The sequence below is a fragment of the Dipodomys ordii genome, unplaced genomic scaffold (genome assembly GCF_000151885.1).
Source record: "Dipodomys ordii isolate 6190 unplaced genomic scaffold, Dord_2.0 Scaffold188, whole genome shotgun sequence".
Classification (NCBI taxonomy): domain Eukaryota; kingdom Metazoa; phylum Chordata; class Mammalia; order Rodentia; family Heteromyidae; genus Dipodomys; species Dipodomys ordii.
This window is the reverse complement of record NW_012267404.1, coordinates 2877541-2895978: the sequence shown is the minus strand read 5'-3', so window position 1 is coordinate 2895978 and position 18438 is coordinate 2877541. Positions and strand designations below refer to the sequence as shown.

The 18438-nt window shown below is 38.0% G+C and overlaps 1 pseudogene; it reads left to right on the top strand.

The window, feature by feature from the left end:
• The first annotated feature begins 4181 nt into the window (after positions 1-4181).
• On the top strand, positions 4182-18254 carry LOC105999356 (annotated as a pseudogene).
• The last annotated feature ends 184 nt before the right edge of the window (positions 18255-18438 follow it).

Sequence of the window (18438 nt, the reverse complement as noted above, 5' to 3'; positions counted from 1 at the left end):
AACTCTGGGCCTGGGCGCTGTCCCTCAGCTCTTCAGCTCAAGGCTAGCGCTCTACCACTTGAGCCACAGTGCCACTTCCGGCTTTTTTCTTTTTTGTTTATGTGGTGCTGAGGAATCGAACAGAGGGCCTCAAGCATGCAAGGCAAGCGCTCTACCACTGAGCCACCTTCCCAGCCCCGGCTTTCAATTTTTTCATTCAGCTTGTTTACCAGTAGTGTTTGTAAAGCATTTTGAGAGATACATTCTGGATTTATTATTATTATTAACCTCTCTATTGCCTGTTTATCCTGGGTGGGATTTGAAATTCCATGACTTGTCATTTTTCTTTTGTTTCTGTGGCTTGTTCTGCCCATTTGGAAGTGAAAGCAAATCCAGTTCCTCACTAGAACACAAGTACCAACCCAGAGCCCTGTAGTTGCCCACATTTTGGAAGTTTATAATTAATGATGGATATTTTCAAACTATCTCACCTTTTTGGGAGTGTTACTATATCCTATTACACACCAGAACTGACAACTAAGACCATCACAAACCCAGAGCACAGACTTTAGAGGTTTACAATTAACAATGGGAGTTTTCACAGTATATCACCTTTTGGAGGAGTAAGATTATATCAATTACATACTAAATCACACTTCTAAGATCAGTCCCCTCCCAGAGCCCTGTAGTTAGTTACAAAGGAATTGGAAGTTCACACTCAAAATGGGTACTTTCACTATATTTCTCCTTTTTGCAATTGAAAATGTCTCCACTTCCCCACCAGAACACAATTTTATGGCGAGCCTAAACCCAAAGCCCTTCAGTTGCACAGACTTTGGAGGTTTCCACTCAAAAATAGGTGTTTTCCCTATATTTCTCCTTTGTTGGAGAAGAAAGTATATCCAGTCCCTCACCAGCACACAATTTTAAGATAAGCACCAACTCAGAGCCCTGGGGGTGTGCAGTCTTTGGTACACAATCCAAATAGGTATTTCACTCCATCACTCCTCTATTGGATATGTGAGTAGACCCGATACTACCACTGAGCACAGTTTTAGGAAAAAATACACACCCGGGAAGTATCTTTGCACTGATTTTAGAGGTTCCCAATTGTTGATAGGTATTTCCTCATTTATCTCTGTTTATCTTTATCAGGTATAGGGTACTGTGTTTCAGAAGTAGGGATTATAAACAGTTGTAATCAGTGAGTAGCTTTATTCTGAGGTTTAGGATGGTTTGGGCAAAAGGGATAACACCCTGAGCTACTTTGGCACAGTCTCACTGACTACCAATATAGTATATCTCAATTTTCACACTTGGGGATCAACAGAGTAAAGAAAACAGAATTACTTAAGGAGTAGAAATACTTGTAAATGGGTGAGGTGCAGTTAGGGGAAAGATTAAGATATACAATGAAATATAGGAGGAGAAAAATCATATTAGAGAGATGTAGCAAAGAAAAGGAACAGAGGGAGGAAAGTTATGACTAACTTCTAAGTAAGAAAGAGAACAAAAATTAAAACAACAAAATAAGAAAAAAACCAAACCACAAAAAAGAACAAAAAAACCCAAAAATACCCAAAACAAAAACAAAAAGAAAAGAAAAATACATATAAAAATAAAAATTTAGAACAATTATGTACATATGAAATAATAATACTAAAATTAAGAGTACTAATTGTGCAGTAGAGAACTGGGTAATCAATTTATACTCTGAATTAAGTCTATACACAGTTATGGAGGAAGCCAAGTGGTCACTGTAGGCTGTAATACAGTTGTGAACAGAACAGCAATGAGGAAGGAAAAAACTCAACAGGTTTGTTGTGAAAAGAAAAAGCAAGAAAACAAAACTAAAAACAAAAACACATAAGCTTACAGGTAAAAAGGTAGCAGAGAGTTGAACTAGTTACAAAAAATAAAGAGAACGAGCAAAAAAATTTTTAAAGAAGTTAAAAAAATGAAAAAATATATATATAATTGGGGAAAAAGGAAAAAGAGAAAAAAGTATCTTCTACTTATTTGGAGGATCTTCTGTCTCCCCTAAGTCTTCATTCCAGTCACTTGATGGCGTCTTTATTTGCTTGTAATGGTCAGTTTTCCCGGTTGCTTGGTTGGATTCTCAAATCAGCTTGTTTGGGTGCGCAGAAAAATGTTCTGCTTTACAGGGTTGGGGGACTTTGCGACCTTCTTCCCAGACTAAAAAGCATGAACTGCTTTTGTTTGTTTTTTTTTTTACTTTGCGCTGCCGAGAAGAGGTGGCTGGAGACGGTAGTTTCTTGCTGCTGGGACTGAGCTTGTGCGTGGTTGGAGTTTTGGCCTGACTGGAGTCAGTGACTTTTTCCAAATTGGGGAGCCCCCTTTGGGCCACTAAACTATACCGTCTCTTGGCTTTTGTAGCCTGTCCAGTTTTTTTTTATTATTTTTAATGAATTTTAGTGAGATTCTTGCAGTGGGATAAGCTGCCAGTTAGGCTTAGGTATGGTAGAATTTCTTTGCTGCCTGCAGGGAGTCGTGGCTGTCCCCGTTCCCCCCTCCCCCCCCCATCACTTACCTTCACCAGGTAGTGAAGGTTGATCTGCCCTGGGGGGTGAGGACTTCCTCCCTTCTGGGTGGGGCAGCCTCCCCCTGGGCGGAGCCGACTCTCACAGGTCTAATTCCTTGCCCTGAAGAAAAATGCTGTTGCCTACTGCTTTTGTGTCCCTAGTAATCTGCTAGCTATTATGGCAGAGTCTCTGCCAGTATCCAATATGGCATCATTCTCCGGTGGTGGAGAGAGGGCTGCCTTCCCTGAGCTGTTCCATGGGAAGGAGTAGGGACACTCAGGGTTTTCCCTGGGTTTTCAACCAGTCCTGATCTGCACCAGTGATCAGCACGATGTGGAATTCTGCTCCTGGTTGTCCATTCCACAATGGAGGTGGGTGAAGAAATGTGGTTCTCAGTCTCCAGCGCATTTGCTCCAGGTTTGTCTGTCCAGTCCCATGGCAGCCGCCAGCTGCCATAGCAACTGCTTGTGCTCAAGTCTGTCTTCTAGTGCAAACTGCCTGAATTTTTTCTCACTGGGCAGAATCTCTGTACTATTATGGCTCACTTGGTGTGATTTTTCCCAAAGTGAATTATTCCCTGAACTGCAAAAGCTGGTTTCTTGGAGAGAGCTCACATATAGCCCAGCTGTATCACCACCATGTTCCTCTGGTCTTCTGGATTGTGTTTTTTAAGGGAAGATTGTATTTGAATGTCTGTAGTATCTGCTCACCTCACTTCTTATCAATAGATATTTGATTTGTTTAGCAATGTGATCTTCTGGAGGGTTAACACAAAAACAAAACCAAAAACGATACAACTGATCTATAACATTGCTATGCGGTTTGTCTTCATTTGGACATGGAGAGTTGTTTAAAATTATTATTTAGTGTGGTATTAAAGTGTCATACCATTGGTTTTAAGTACACATAAAAGCCCAGTCTCAATGATGGAAAGAGCTAGCAGATATCTACTTATTGAGGAGAGTAGTACGATAAACAATAACAGAAGGGTCATTTTTGTCTCAACTTCACCCATGTGATTGAGTGTCACATGCATAGAACATGTAGTTTACATTAAAAAAATCTTATCTGGAATCTAATTTATTGACAACAGTGGCACAAAGCCACTCTGAGGAGTGAAGAATTAGAAAAATTAGGGCTGCGTCCATTTTACAATTTACTAACTGCTGACTCTGCTTCTGTAAACTTACTTGCTTGCGCTAACACCAACCTCCTCCCTGGAAATAAGAAATTGGGTAAAGTCTCAGAGACTGTTGGAGACCTGAAACCTGCCTGAGAATGCTCTGGCCTTTTTCAAACACCTGATTAAACCCTGACAAATAGCCGTTCTCGGAAATTACAAGGTGTACATTTAGATTAACTTCCTAAAGCAGGCTGGGCCAGTCGATTGCAGAAACCAGTGGACCAAGACCCTGCCCTGACTTCACCGTAAAGAAATTTCCGTCTACCCCTCCCTTCCATACAGTACTTCCCCTTCTTTCCTTATAAAAACCTAAGTTTCTCTGCCAATAAATGAGACCTTGACACGACTCAGAATGACTCTGTCTTTCTTTATGCGCTTGGTCTCGATCCTCTCTCGCCCCCCCTTGGTTCTTTTAGGAGGTGCCCTCTCGGGTTCCCACCAAATTACCTGGCCTGCTGGACTGGTCAAGAGACCAGATGCCGGCCCTAGGACAAGGTCAGTGGTCGTAGATAAAGAACAGACAGTACATGTTCCTCAGTTCCCATTTAGAAATTCCCCAGACAGGACCTTGAGATAACGACCACCTGGCAAGACCACAAGCTAAGCCAAATGTCAACCAATCATAGGCCTGTAACCATGAAAACCCTCCTTAGACCAACCATGAGCCAGTCATTTTGCAAAGAGTGTTACAAAATTTCCCGCGTGGCAAAGTGATTGTTGGCGTATATGATGACCTTTAAATGGACCAATCATGGGATGCTTTGTGTTATGCGTTAATCTTGTGATTTTTGCTTTTAAAAAGGCTTGTAACCACTGCTCGGGGCTCTCTGACTGACCGGGCAGAGAGTCCGTTTGTGCAAATGTTGAATAAACTCCTCTTGCTTATTGCATCTCCCGGCCTGGAGTCTGTGTTTTCTGGGGCGCCCTCCCATTGACGAAAGTATCCTAGGGGGCTAGGGTCTTTCAAGGAGCATTTCACATGACCGTTGGCTGGATTCTCTGTTAATATTGGTATACTGAAAGGAAATAAAGAAAGGACTCCTTCCTGCTTACAAAGACCAGATGTTTACACTAATCCAAATGCAATAATAAAAGTTTGATATGTGCTTTAAGTAAAGAAATAGATGCAGAGAATAAACTTGATAAAATTGTACACATTTTTATGATCAAAGACATAGAAGAGTAAAAAGTTCCCTATCTGATTAAGGATATTTACAAAATCTATTGAAGGTATCATTTTGGGAGTGAGGTAGTAAAGCCTCTTGACTTCCCTTGTGGGAAAGAAGAATTCCCACGACCACCAGTCTTTCCAGCACTGTCCTGGACACCCTAGCAGGTACAGTAAAGTGTTCAAAAGAAGCTAAATATCTGGCACTGATGGCTCCTTCCTGTTATCCTAGCTACTCACCATTGCTCCTTTCCACAGTTTCACATCAATCTATTAATATCCATGCAAAAAAATTCCCTTGGCAGTCTTTACAAGATTAACAAACTGAACATGTATCATTAACACCTATGAATAGCCAAACAATTTCAAAGATGTAGAACAAAATCAGAAGACATATACTGCCAGACATGAGACCTGTGTCCAAGTTTTAACAACCCCAAACTGGAAGCAGCTGAAAAATCTATTAAGCTGAAACATCCAGAAGTTTTATATTTACTCTTCTTCTGTTTGCAGAGAATTGAGATTATTCTATGGATCTGGGAACATGAAGAGCACTAAGGTAGAGCATAGACAAAAGTTGCGTACTTTGGGAATGATGTAGCCTTCAATTTTCCACTGGAACACTAAAACTGGTTTCTACGCAAAAGCTTGTTTACCCCCAGCTTCTCCTCCGCCATCTTCCTCCAGACTCCTACATTCTATTTCTGTCCCCTGCATGTAAGACAGGAGCCACATGTCTTACACAGATGCTATGCTTCATGAGATCCAGAGATACATTGTTCTCATACCCAACAACTGGCCCTATGCAATGACCCGTGATGTTAAATTCAGAGACTACATCATTCCCAAGGTGAGCTTGTTCCTTCTCTGCTGAGCCTCAGTAGGGAGCCTGAGTTCCTGAGTTCACTGTGGGATTCTCCTGCACATCACATGAGAGAGCTGCAAAAGTCTCACAGTTGGCTGCTCAGGAGAGTTTGCATTATAGTAACTTTGGGGTTGTATATCCATGCAGTAATATCCATGGTATCTGGCACTGTGAACTTTCCAATTTTGTTCTACCCTTAAATTCTTTTTGTTTGGGGGTCTTCTTCATATCTTCATCTTTTTCTTTCTCCCACCTTCACCTCCATCTCTTCTTCCTCCTTCTCCTCCTCCTCCTCTTCTCCTCCTCCTCCTCCTCCACTTCCTCCTCCCCTTCTTCCTCCTCCTCCTCCTCCCTCTTCTTCTGTTTCTATACCTTTTTAAATTTTCCAAATGAATGCACAAGCTTATTTTTTTAATCAATTTCTCAAAATGTTCTGCTGGGATGTTTCTTATGCCTACAGTAAAGGTCTAGATAAATTTTGGGGAAAATGTTACCTTGATTTCTTCAATACATGAATGAGTCATGTTTCCAATTTGCCTATTCTTTACTTTATTTTCCAAGTGATATTTTATTTTCAATAAAGCCAATCACAAATATATTCATAGACTTTCTCTAAATATGCAGTGTTTTGACTGTTATTATTTTATTTTTATGTTGGCCTTGTGGCTTGAACTCAGGGCCTATCCCCTGTCTATGAGCTCACTTCCTCAAAGCTAGTGATCTACCAGTATGTGCTGCAGTGCCATTTCCAGTTTTCTGGTGGTTAACTGGAGATAAGAGATTCATGGACTTTCCTGTCTGAACTGGCTTTGAACCATGATCCTCAGATCTCAGCCTCCTGAGTAGCTAGCATTACAGACATGAGCCACCAGTTCCTGGATTGATTGTTATTATTTTTATGGTGCCTTTCCTATCATTTGTACCTGATATATAGAAATGTAATTGCTTTAATCATTCTGATTACCTCATAATAACTGTAGACTTGTTTGGAATTTTAGGGTGTATTACCATAATATGCTTGCTTTTCCTCTTCTTTCCTATTCTATAATTTTGCTTTGTTGAAATTTTGCACTGCAGCCAGCATGGTATAAAACAAAATTGGTGGTGATCTTTATTTCATTTATGATTGTCAGGAACGATTTTAAGATTGATATTTCACAGTAAAGTTTGGTATCTTAAGTAGATTTTGGAAGTTTTTAAAAAAATAACATTAGGGAAGTTTACTCTGTACTGTTATTTATGTATGAATTTTGAACATGAATATGATTATATTTTGAGTCAGATCTATTCTCTGTAATGATTCTTCTTTTTATTTTTTTATTATAAAAGTGATGTGCAGAGGGGTTACAGTTACATGTCAGATAGAGTACATTTCTTCTTAGATAATGCCACTCCTTCCATGGCTCTCTCAGTTTTTCCCTTTCATCCCCACCCACAAGTTGTAGTTCATTTTCAACACAGTGTCTAGTGAGTTCCACTGTTGCATTTGTTCATCCTGTGTCCCTCCATTCTGTTCCCCCTTACATTCCCAGAGAAAGATAAATGAACAAACAGAACCAAAAGGAAAGAAAACAAAAGCAGCAAAAATAAAAACTCTTGTTTACATTTCCTGCAGTTCATTCCAATAAACATATTATTTTGTATGATCAGATGCACATAGACATTAAGCCTTTGTGTTCCTTTCCTAAAAGTATCCTCATGTGGTCTCACTATGTATGAATGCCTGGGATTCTTCTTTTTATATGTTTAAAATTTTTAGTGTGGTGCTGGCTTAGACAGCACATATGGTAAAATGGGAACAATACAGAGAAAATTAGCATGACCCCTTGCAGGGGTGACAGTCATATTTGTGAAGTGTTCCATATTTTTATCAAAACAAATACCAGGAAATGGAAACATTGGAGTAGGGACAAATGGGGGCACAGGAATGGAGGGAGGAAGGGTAAGGCACTGTATTCTGGATGGCAAAGTAGCAGGGTATAAAATCAAATGGCTTTTCTGTATGCCAACAATGAGAAAAGCGTGGCTGAAATCAGGAAAGCAACTCCATTCATAATAGCCCCACAAAAAATAAAATACCTAAGAATTAACTTAACCAAAGACATGAAGGACGTCTATGATGAAAAGTTTAAAAACCTGAAAAAGGAAATCAAAACAGAACTTAGAAAGTGGAAAAAACCCCCATGCTCCTGAACTGGAAGGTCAACATCGTGAAAATGGCAATACTTCCCAAGGCTGTCTACAAATTCAATATTCCAAGCTCATTCTTCAAGGAAATAGAAGAGGCAATTCAAAAATTCATATGGAATAATAAAAGACCTTGAATAGCAAAAATGATCCTTAACAGAAAGAACAGTGCTGGAAGAATATCAATACCAAATTTCAAACTCTACTACAAAGCCATAGTAATCAAAACAGGTTGGTATTGGCCACAAGAATAGACCTCAGGACCAATGGAATAGAATTGAAAATCCAGAAATGAACCCATAGACCTATAGCCATCTAATCTTCAATAAGGGAGCTAAAAAAAAAATAGAATGGTGCTGGAAAAATTAATCACTTGTAGAAAACTAAAGCTCGATCCTTATATATCACCCTGCACCAGAATCAACTCCAAATGGATCAAAGACCTCGGAGTCAAAGCAGACACTCTGAAAACATTACAGAATGGAATAGGAGAAGCCCTAGGTTTCCTTGGCACAGGCCGAAATTTTCTGAATAGAGACCCAGAAACACAACAAATCAAAGAAAGGTTGGACAAATGGGACTGCATGAAATTTCAGAGTTTCTGCATGGCAAAGGACATAGCTAGCAAGATCAATAGAAAGCCCACAGATTGGGAGAAGATCTTCACTAGCCATACAATGGACAAGGGTTTCATATCTAAAATTTACCTGGAACTCAAAAAATTAAACCCCCCCAACAACAAATCCTCATAGATGGGTAGTTGTTGACTACCCATCCTCCTTGCTTTTAATGTTTCTGCTGTTGAGAAATCTGGTGTTATGCTGATGGGCTTGCCACCATGGAAGACTTGTTGGTTTTCAGTACTCTTTAATTTCTTCTGAATGTTTAATGTTTGACTAAATGTGTCATGGAGTGATTCTTTTCTGATATGATCTGTTTGCTGCCCTAAAGGCCTCCTGCACTTGGATTGCTAAAGATTTAGGAAATATTCTCCTATTATTGAATATATTTCCTATTCCTTTAGCATTGGCTTCTTCCCATTCCTCTATGCCTATATTACATAGGTTGGATTTTTCAAGTTTCCCAGTTCTTCATTTGACCATTCTAATATATTTACTATTTGGTCCACTCTTTTCTATTGAGTTTTTTTATTTGATTTATATAGCTTTACATTTCCAAAATTTCAGTTTAATTTTTAATGTTTCTGTATCTTTATTGAACTTCTTATTGATATATTGCATTGTTTGTCTTACTTCATTCAGCTGTGTATTTATATCCTCTTCAAATTCACTTATTTTATATCTGTTCTTTTTATTTTATTGAAATAATTTTTCTTGTAATCATGCTTTTGAGTTCTTTGGGCTTTAATCTTCTTCAATATCCTTTTTGTCTATTGCTATAGAACTGTTAAACTTTGGAGATACTTGCCTTTTATCCATATTTTCTGTGTTGATATTTATTGGTTCTGAAGCCAGTTCATTTGTTGGAAGTCTTCATGACCTGTGGACCAAAGATTGAACTAAGTGATTTTTATGGTATCTGTTACCTCTGTATAACTATTTTGTTGGTCATAGGCCTTGAACTCAAGGCCTAGGCACTGTCCCTGACATTTTTAGCTTAAAGCTAGTGCTCTACCCCTTTGAGCCACAGCACCATGCTGGTTTTCTGGTGGTTAATTGGAGACACTCTCAAAGACTTTCTTGCCTGTGCTGGCTTTGAAATGCAGTCCTCAGATCTCAGCCTCCTAGGTAGCTATAATTATAGGTGTGAGCCTCTGGCACATGGCTTTATATACATACATACATACATATATGTGTGTGTGTGTGTGTGTGTGTGTGTGTGTATGTATAAGTCTATATAGATCTAGATATATATGTATAGGTCTATATAGATCTAAGTATATATAGATATAGATCTATCTATATATATAATTTGCTTAGTTATCTATGTGTATTGTTGGCAGGGCACAACTATATTGACATCACTGACATCTGTGTTACATGACCCAAAGGAATTTCCCAACCCAGAGATGTTTGACCCTGGCCACTTTCTGGATGAAAGTGGTGATTTTAAGAAAAGTTAGCCAGGCCCTGGGGGCTCACACCTGTAATCCTAGCTACTCAGGAGGCTGAGATCTGAGGATCGCGGTTCAAAGCCAGCTCGGGCAAGAGAGACTGTGAGACTCCTATCTCCAATAAACCACCAGAAAACCGGAAGTGGCGCTGTAGCTCGAGTGGTAGAGCGCTCACCTTGATCTGAAGAGCTGAGGGTCAGCGCCCAGGCCCAGAGTTCAAGCTCCACGACCTACAAAAAAAAAAGAAAAAGAAAAGTGACTACTTCATGCTTTTCTCATCAGGTTAAAAAAAAAATATTGCTATACCTCAAGATAACTTTGGTGGAAGTTGGGTTCAGTTGGAACTTATATGAAGCTTCCTTTGGGGCTGGTGTATTTACCCTAAGCTCATGATTAAGAGCAGCACTCAATGCCTATGCAGTTTCCTTGTTCATGATGCATCCTCACTGTTGGACCAGATTAGTGAAGCTTCAGTTTGTCTGTGTATTTCTTCCAAGTTGAGCAAGGTAAAGCATAGATTCTTTGCATTCTTTCTTTATATATATCATAATGCTCTCTTCCTAAAGAGTAATCCTCATTTAGACTGTCCCTCTCACATGTTTTGTGGCATTTGTCACCCTTAGGTTCCTCTATAGAATGAGATGTTTCCCAAAAGACAAAGAAGAGCACTGGGGACATCAAGTGAAAAGCAATCACAGATTACAAGACCTCAGGATTTGTGGGGGAGTATTAACTAATTTATCACTTTCTTGAACTAAATTATTAAACAGAAAGTGGCATAAGCAGAATTTTAAGACATTTAAGATACTTCAAAGGGGACAGAGAGTAGATGGAAGACAGAGCAGATCTTTTCTAAGACAGTCATGGACCACAAGAACAGAACATTTACTCTCAATCAACAGTGTCAGGGTCAAGTAATCTTATGGACATCTTATCAGGAACGTTTGTTATATATCCAACAATGATCATGGAGAACTCTTCTCTTCTTTCAATCCAAGATGTGTCCTGGACACACCTGTAGAATGTGTGTTGTGTGTCTGGCCAGGGAGCAACCTTTCTTCTCTGAGGCTGTGACTTTTTGTTTGTTCATTTGTTTGGTTTGGGTTTTTTTTTTGTCAGTTGTGGGGTTTGAAGTCAGAGCTTGGGCCCTGTCTCTGACCTTTATTGCTTCGGTGTTCTACCACTTTGAGCCACAGCTGTACTTCTGTGTGTGTGTGTGTGTGTGTGTGTGTGTGTGTGTGTGTGTGTGTGTGTGTGTGTTTAATTGAAGATAAGCGTTTCAGGGACTTTCTTACCCCAGGTTCACTTCTAATCATGATCCCTGGATGTCAGCTTACTAAGAGCTAGGATTGTAGGTATGAGCCACTAGCACCCAGCTAATGACATGACCTTTGACATCTGCTTTACATCTGTCATGTAGATATCATGGGGGGAAAGCAGCAATCTTTCTTTAAAACTTCACTTGGTTTACACAAAGGGAAACATTTTAAATAATGAGAAAATTATGCTTTCAAATGATTTTGAGTTTCAGTGAAAATCTGAACACATTTGGGAAACTGAATACGGGCAAAATTTTATTGCTTGGAGGGACACAAAGAGTACAAAAAAGGACATGAAATGTGGTCTATGTCTTGATGTTTGTAGGGAAAATGTATCATAGCCAAAAGGAATTTCATGATATAATATTTAAGCTTAGGTACTGTAGGCTGGTAAAATGGACAGTTGGGCTGTCAATATTATACTGCATTAAGTATTCATTATTTTTCTGGGGACAGTTCACGTGAGCAATATAAATGTATTTTCTTAGAAAAACACAGATGTCTCTAAAACATACAAAGTTTACCATAGAAACCTGAAACTCAAATTTTTATAAATAAAATAATGAAACCTTGATTAAAGTTGTAATAATTCAAAATCTATTATTATTTTAATTTCTCGCCAAAATTTCATGAAGGAATTATTAGCATCCCCATTTAATATATGAAGACACTAAGGCTCAGATCGTCTAAGTAACTCAGCTACATGGGTAGTTAGTGACAGAGTCAAGATTTGACTTCTGAATTGACTATGAAAGCAATGTTTCTCGCCACTACTTCCATGTGGTGAATTCCCCTTGGAGTCACAGGTAAGTCTATGTCTACCACCCCTGTGTGTATATTACTCTATAGATACAAAGGTTTGGAGGGAAATGCCAAAATACATGGTCACAGGCCTTCTAGGTAAGTATGGATAATACTAAGAAAGAACTAATGGGAGTAGGCCTTCAGGTTGAGGACAAACTGTATTCAATTCTCCTCTCAACCACAGGAAAAAAATACTATTGGAAGACAAGTCTTCCAGAATTATGATCCCTCCATTTAGCAGGAAACATATTAGAGTAACTGACATAATAATTCAGCAAGCCCCAACTAGCTTAGAGTATAAGAGAAAAGGGGGAAGAGAGGAGGAAAAATTTTGAAAGAGCATTTATCATATAGAAATACTTAATAAAATGTTTACATGAAGATGGTAATCAGTTTTTTAATATAATTTGGTTTGGTATGATTTCTTTTGGACGTATTTTTTAGAGAGGATCTTAAAAATGTAACCCAAAGTAGTTACCAACTCAAGATTCTTCTGTCTTAGCCTCCTGTGCTAGATTTACAAGTGTGTGTGTGTATGTGTGTGTGCATGCATGTGTGTATGAGAGAGAGAGAGTGTGTGTGTATGTGTGCTGCCATTCTCAGAGTTTTTAAAAACCAAATGTATTAGTGAAGATTGCATATTCCCTGGTATCTGTACAACTTTCCTCCTCCCCATACATTCGGTAATTCACTGAAGGAACATTGACATTTACCAGTTACAAATGCAATGCTTCATATGCTCACACTTATATACATGGAGTCCTTTCTTGCTTTCATTTTTTTAAACAAAAATTTCAGGCAAACGGATTTGTGCTGGAGAAGGCCTGGCCCACATGGGGCTGTTTTTATTCCTGACCACCATTCTACAGAACTTCAACCTGAAATCTCTGTGGATCCACATGACCTTGATGACACTCCAGTTCTGAATGGGTTTGCCTCCTTGCCACCTTCATACAAGCTCTGCTTTATTCCAGTGTAAAGAAGAGCTCTGCTGTCTGGCTCCAGCTGTGCAGCAATCTGCAGTTCCCTCCTCTGAGCCACCACTCACCTCCTTCCCCTGCCAGGGATGCTTTCCTGTCCTCCCTTCTCACATCTCCCCTCTCCCTCCCAATCAAGGAAGATCCATTCTCCATTTGGGAGGGTTTTCTGTGTCACTGAACTATCATATCTGTAGTCCTCAATGATTTATAATAATTTTATTCACTACCCCACATGCTAATACTTATCTAATGCTGATTTACTAATATACTAGTATCACAAAACAATAAAATGATTACCAGGTGACAACTCAGACTCCTTTTTCTGTATATTATCCATAATAAATATATTTTTTCATGCTTGGGGTCATTCTTGGACTGTCCTACTTTGTTTAAAATTCAGTGAAGCAATGAAACAAAATAGAGTGCCATGTTGTCCCCATTATGGCAAGCACTGGGAAAGGGAAGGGGAAGATGATAAGAAAACTCCTTGGGTATGTCACCTGTTATAACTGGAGATGTGGATTTAGTGAAAAAAAGCAATGACCAGAAGCAGCTCCTGCTGTAGGAAAATACTGTGAGACACAGATATAGACAGCAATAAACACTAAAGGCTAACATTCATGTCTTTGCTTTGGTTTTAGTGTGAACAAAAAATAAAAATGGAAATAATCTTCTTAATTGATGTTTCCAACTGGAAGCTTGATATGAATTTATACTTTCATATCTGCTCTACTATTTTTATTGGTGTATATCACTTGTACATTTTAACATGTTTCATACATGTGTATCACATACAGTGACAGTACCATTTTTTCATTCATTTTTGGCAGCACTAAGGTTTAAATTCAGTGTTTTGTTCTTCCTAGACAAGAACTCTACTGATTGGACCATATCCTGCATCTACTTTTCTACTTTCTACACATTGTTTTACACTCTACATAAATGTGATGACAATTATAATAATGGCACTGAAATCACTTCTCCCATTTCATTTTTCAAACATTCACAGTTGTTCATCTAACGCACAATTTCCCTTTCCTTTTACCTTCTCATGTATCACATGAGAAGTAACATCATTCATCAAGTCTGCCAGACACATTCACCAGAGGAGGTCACTTGACTCAGCAATTTTTAAGCTAATATATTAATGCCTGGATGCATATACAATCTGTACATATGTCTGAATAGTTATACATGATTATATATACAATATGTGTTTATATAGGATATACACACAGTATGCATGGTTTTTCATAATTTTGGGCTCACTACAAATGTATATTGAACAGGTACTGGTAACTCATGCTTCTAATCCTAGCTACTCAGGAGGCTAACATTGGAGGATCATGTTTCAAAGCCAGCCCACACAGGAAAGTCCCTGAGACTTTTCTTATCTCCAATTAATCATCAAAATGCCAGAAGTGGTGTTGTGGTTTGACTGATAAAGCATGTTCTTGAATTATAAAGCTCAGGGACAGTGTCCAGGCGCTGCATTGAGCTCCAGGACCTGCTCTTCAGGCCCTAAAAAGGTATTTTGTACAATTTGCTGTTTTCCTGTTGAAAAGATGCCAGTCAAACCATCAAGTTATGGGAAAAATTGGATATGATATTTTATATTTGAATTAATTCATAAAAATATAAAAATTATATTTATGGAGCCCCATGCTTTTATTTTTTGAAATTGGAGTTTGAACTCAGAATCTCACACTTGTTAGGCATACTTTCTTGGTTGGTGTTCTACCACTTGAAACATGCCTACAGCCTGATTTGCTAGTAGTTTTGTTGATGGAGTGTCATGTAAATTTCTGCCAGGTCTGGCTTCAAATTGTAATCCTCCAGATCTCAGCCTTCTGAGTAGTTAATATTACAGGTAAGAGCCACTGGGCCCAAGTTCCATGTTACATTTTTAATAATTGCACACACCATGCTGTATTTAAATCAGGTAACTAGGTATAATTATTGGAACATTCATTATGTTGTATATCATTTATCTATTGTAAAACCCTTTTTTTGCATCAAGAAGAGAGTGGGAATACTCTTAGGGAATAAAGTAAATAATCTATAAAAGAGCCATCAAGTTTAGTTTATGCAAAATAAAAGACCTTGGTCTCTCAGTGTTGAGTGAGATTCCAATAGTTTAGAATTCAGAGCTTTGTGAGTTGCAAACACTATTTCATGAATGAACTAAAAAAACCATTACTGCTTAGTTTTGTCCTGGATAAAGAGTTCATTCATCATAAACTGTTTGCAAGTTCTCAAGATGAAAAAAGCTGAATGTTCCTAACCCCCATTTTAATCAATGGATACTGCAATTATGAAACTCTTAACTTGTTTTGAGTGTCAATGATTAGCATGAATACTGAAAAACAGTACAAACTCAGAGAATATTTAACTTGTTTTAACCAAATGATTTAATCATGGTGCAACTTATGAGACTTGGTGTTTATGGGTTCTGACCATTCCTCTACCACTTGCCATTCAATAGATTTTGTTTTGTTTTAAAGACAGCCAGGGATCCAGAGGAAGGTTTATCAGTTATCAGTTAGGAAGTTAAATATTTCCAAGCCCCAAATTCTCAACACATTTAAAGAATTCTATCAGTAACAGTGCTTTAACAATGTTTAACAATGTTTAAGCAATTTAAAAATGTTTAATTTCCACCCAGTTGAGATTTTGGCAGTAATATCAGTTCCAACTTGTGCACTTTGGTCCCATTAGAAGAAAGTTTGCCAGCACCATCTTCCAAAGTTTTTCTTTGTGTTTTCCTAGAAGTTTCCTAGAAGTTTTGCTTTTAAATTTATATTAGTGACTATTTTCAGGCTAAATGTTACTTCTAGTATAAGGTATTACTCAAGCTTCCTATTTTTCCTGTTATTTATGAATTTGAAATTGTTTGAATCATTTTTATATCTAAAGAAACAGTTCTATATATGTTAAAAACATTCAACAGATGATTTTAAATGAAATTATAGACATTATATATTATACATGTATGACATACAATTTTTCCTTTCTCTGTATTAAAAAGAAATTAAATCTAGCCAGGCTCAGGGGCTTACATCTCTAACCTGAACTATTTGGAGGCAGAGAGCAGAAGGATCATGGTTCAAGGCCAATAAGAAAAACAAAGTTAGGAAGAACTCATCTCAACAAAAAAACTACTGAGTGTGGTGGGGCAAACTATACTAGAAATACTAGAAATAAGTAGTAGCTATACTAGAAATAAGTAGTAGGACTGCTATGCAAAGCTGGCCCTGGGAAGAATTGCAAGACCTTATCTGGAGAAATAATAGAAGGAAAAAAAGGTTTTGAGTGTGACTCAGATGTAAGGCCCTGAGTTTAACCCTAATACTGCAAAGGAAGCAAAACAAAAAAATTACCAACAAAACATACCTATAGTGTCAAAAACCACTTTATACTATGTCTGCCTGTCTCTCTATCTTATCTATCTATCTACACTTCAATGATTCAGTATCTATGGGCTAAGAAGGGTTTCTCTACCAGTAATAACAGCATTTATACTCAGAATTTCTCATTAACACAAGGATATTATCTAATATAAATCATATATTTAAACCTTAGTATTTCTTCAATAGTCATATACCCTTTTAATTCTTTTGAAATCCAGGTTGCAATTAAAGGGCAGGTCTACAATGGGGTCTATAAAGTGTGTCATTTCGGCTTCCAGTAATCAGAAAGCATTAATTTCCCCTGGTTTGTTGTTTGTTTTCTGTGTGTTGACCTTATTGAAGAGTCCCAGCCAGTCATTTGAAATGCTCCTGAGGCTGGCTATGTGTGACTGTTTTTAGAAATTAATTTACAGTTATGCATTTGGAAAAAATCCAAACTAAATCCTACATAGCTGCTCATGCCTGTCTCAATAATTTTGAGAGACAGACATATGTAATGTTATGTAGGCTATTATTAGTTATGCCAGTTCTTCATGTGTTGAGGTGGTATCTGTCTGATATCTCTATTGCAGAGTGCAATCTATGTACTTATATATAATAAATACATAATACATAATTAAATAAAGTAATTAATAAAATAATACATAATTAATAAGACCATGATACATAATTAATAAAAATGCTCTGTACAAAATTAATAAAAGTATGTGATAAAGTGCTTCAATTTTGCTTACTAAATCACTCACTCATTTAACTTTTTCCTTGCCTGAACTGATAATCCTCCCCTGAATTATTTCAAAATCATGACATTTCTAATTCTATCATCCCTTTAGTTTTGTTCAAGTCATCTTATTTCTAATAAATATCAACACCCACATTGTATATTAAAGGAAATAGACTAGAAGGCAATGAAAAACAGTAGTGTTATATTGGTTTTTGGCCTTGCTATCATTCCAGAAGATGTTAACAATTAGCAAATGCTCATCTGTGAAAGATCTTATGGTCACATACGCCAACCATTCAGGTGCAAATAAAGTCTTCCACTTGACTCCATATTGCACATGCAAAAGATATGAAACTGAAGTGATGAATTAAACTAGCAGCTGCCAGCAGACACCAGGGCCAGAGCTTAATGATAAGAAGACAGTCAGAAGTTAGGGCAACAGATACTTAGTATTTCAACTGTGAAGGGGGGGCATTTCAGTAAAATGACTGCCACTAGTCTCAGACTCATTCCTGTTTGTTACATGATTTGTCGGATAGCATATGTTGCTGCTTCTGTTTGGATGTGTTTTTTTTTTCTTTAACACTCAAAGCATTGAACTAGTTGGTTTGCACGCATCTTTCAGCTCTATGACTATATATAACAAGGCTTATTTGTTGTTTCCAGGGCACAGCCATAGTAATATGACTGACATTGTGCTGTATGACCACAAGGAATTCCCCAACCCAGATGACAATGGCAACTTTAAGAAAAGTGACTACTTCATGCCTTTCTTATCAGGTACCTCAGGTGACAAGTATCAATAGTTACGGTTATAGTATAGGCAAGGAGTGAATATTTCTCTTTTTTATTTCTAGGAAAACGGATTTGTGAGGGAGAAGGCCTGGCTCACATGGAGCTGTTTTTATTCCTAACCACTATTTTACAGAATTTTCAACTGACATCATTGGTTAACCCAAAGGCCCTTGATACCACCCCAGTTGCCAATGGATTTGATTCTGTGCCACCTTTGTACTGAAGAGTTAAAAGTGGCTTCATTTCGAAGCAGTAACCCTTCTGTTGCTCATATTAACCTTGGGCCCACCTGAATTTCAGAAACTGTCTTGTTTGTGCTGAAACTGCTAAACCATAGATTACTTGAACAAAGCTACTCCGAAGTCAGGCCCCACTTTGTACTATAGCTGGCCTTGGGTCCCCACAAA